This window comes from Tenrec ecaudatus, chromosome 12, assembly GCF_050624435.1.
Source record: "Tenrec ecaudatus isolate mTenEca1 chromosome 12, mTenEca1.hap1, whole genome shotgun sequence".
Lineage (NCBI taxonomy): Eukaryota > Metazoa > Chordata > Mammalia > Afrosoricida > Tenrecidae > Tenrec > Tenrec ecaudatus.
The window spans coordinates 35724532-35726727 of record NC_134541.1 but is presented as its reverse complement, the minus strand read 5'-3'; the positions used below and the strand labels follow the sequence as shown (position 1 = coordinate 35726727).

General features: G+C 51.6%; 1 pseudogene; it reads right to left on the bottom strand.

Annotated features, from left to right (window-relative positions):
• Positions 1-473: 473 nt before the first annotated feature.
• LOC142422437 (glyceraldehyde-3-phosphate dehydrogenase-like) lies at positions 474-1509 on the bottom strand (annotated as a pseudogene).
• Between the last annotated feature and the right edge of the window lie 687 nt (positions 1510-2196).

Sequence of the window (2196 nt, the reverse complement as noted above, 5' to 3'; positions counted from 1 at the left end):
AGCCACTGACACACTGTGTGTCTCTTTCTACTCTGCAGCCGAAGTTCCTCTGAAAGGTTCCTCAGTGGTTTGTGCTCAACTCTCATCACTGCCACCGGGTTGACAACGATTCCCAGCCCCGCTAGGAGGACAGACTAGAACTGTCCCCGTGGGAAACAGCTGGTGGTTTCAACTGCTCACCTTGTGGTTAGCAGCCCAATCCTTAACCATGCCGCTACCAGGACTCCTTTATAACACCACGGGACACCACGAGAGAGAGGACTGGAGATTTACCGTATATACTCGTGTATAGGCTGAGTTTTTCAGCACATTTTTTTTTTTTTGGCTGGGCACAGTGTACTTTATTGATGGTACATGACAAGGTCGGGTTCTCTAAGCCCTCCCCTTCCTTCAGGGGGTCTGCATGGAATTTTCTCAGTGTGTTGGGAGATTGAATTAGGGGCAAAGACTCCCCAGCAGCTGAGGGCCTCTTCCTCCAGTGCTGTTGCTGGGGCTGCTGGTCCAGGGGGCCCTTACTCCTTGGGGGTCATGTGGACCATGAGGTCCACCACCCTGTTGCTGTAGCCAAATTCATTGTCATACCAGGAAATGAGCTTGACAAAGTAGTGGCTGTGGGCAATGCCAGCCCCAGCATCAAATGTGGAAGAGTGGGGCGGGGGTCACTGTTGAAGTCACAGGAGACCACCTGGTCCTCAGTGTTGCCCAGGATGCCCTTTAGGGGACCTTCAGCCGCCTGCTTCACCACCTTCTTGATGTCATCATACTTGGCAGCTTTCTCCAGACGGCAGGTGAGATCCACCATGGACACATTGGGAGTGGGGACACGAAAGGCCATGCCAGTCAGTTTCCCATTCAGCTCTGGGATAACCTTGCCCCAAGTCTTGGCAGCGCCAGTGAATATGGGGATGATGTTCTGAGCAGCTCCACGGCCATCACGCCAGAGTTTCCCAGAGGGGCCGTCCACGGTCTTTTGGGTGGCAGTGATGGCGTGGACTGTGGTCATGAGTCCTTCCACGATGCCAACATTGTCATGGATGACCTTGGCCGGGGGCTAAGCAGTTGGTGGTGCAGGAGGCATTGCTGGCAATCTTGAGGGAGTTGTCATACTTCTCGTGGTTCATTTGCAGAAGGGGGCATTTGCAGAAGGGCAGAGATAATCACCCTGTTGGCACCGCCCTTCATGTGAGCCCCAGCCTTCCCTAGGGCGGTGAAGACACCAGTGGACTCCTCGACATACTCGGCACCGGCCTCGCCCCACTTGATGTGGGCGGGATCTCTCTCCTGGAAGATGGAGATGGCCTTTCCATTGACGATAAGCTTCCCACCCTCAGCCTTGACAGTGCCACTGAACTTGTCGTGGGTGGAATCATACCGGAACATGTAGACCATGGAGTTCAGATCAATGAAGAAGTCTTTGATGGCAACAATCTCCACTTTGCCAGAATTGAAAGCAGCCCTGGCGACCAGGCACCCAATGCGGCCGAATCCGTTCATTCCAACCTTCACCATCGTGTCTCTGGGATGCGACTGGGACTGCACGGGAACGAGAGAGGCGGCTGTCTGTCGCACGAGGAGGAGCAGAAAGCCAGCACAATTTTAATACAGTTTTTTTGTGGTAAAACTAGGTGCCTCCAGGGAATCCAGGGTGGACGATACCTTCAGGACCAGTGGTGTGAGAGGCAATGCTGGCAGAGTGGAGGGTGAGTGGATTGGAAAGGGGGAACTGATTAAAAGGATCCACATGTGACCTCCTCCCTGGGAGACGGACGGCAGAGAAGGGAGGGAAGGGAGACTCCGGATAGGGCAACATATGACAAAATAACAATCTATAAATTATCAAGGGCTCATGAGGAAGGGGGGAGCAGGGAGGGAGGGGAAATAAAAAAAAGAGGACCTGATGCAAAGGGCTTAAGTGGAGAGCAAATGCTTTGAAAATGATTAGGGCAAAGAATGTACGGATGTGCTTTTTACAATTGATACATGTATATGTATGGATTGTGATAAGAGTTGCATGAGCCCCTAATAAAATGTAAAAGAAAAAAACAAAAAAAAAAAACCTAGGTGCCTCTGCTGATATTCGGGTCAGCTTATACTCGAGTATATATGGTACTTCTATAAAATAGACGGCCAAGAAAACCTAGGGAGCACATCTGCTCAGCAGCACACGGATCCCCATGAGTCAGCATTGACTCAACA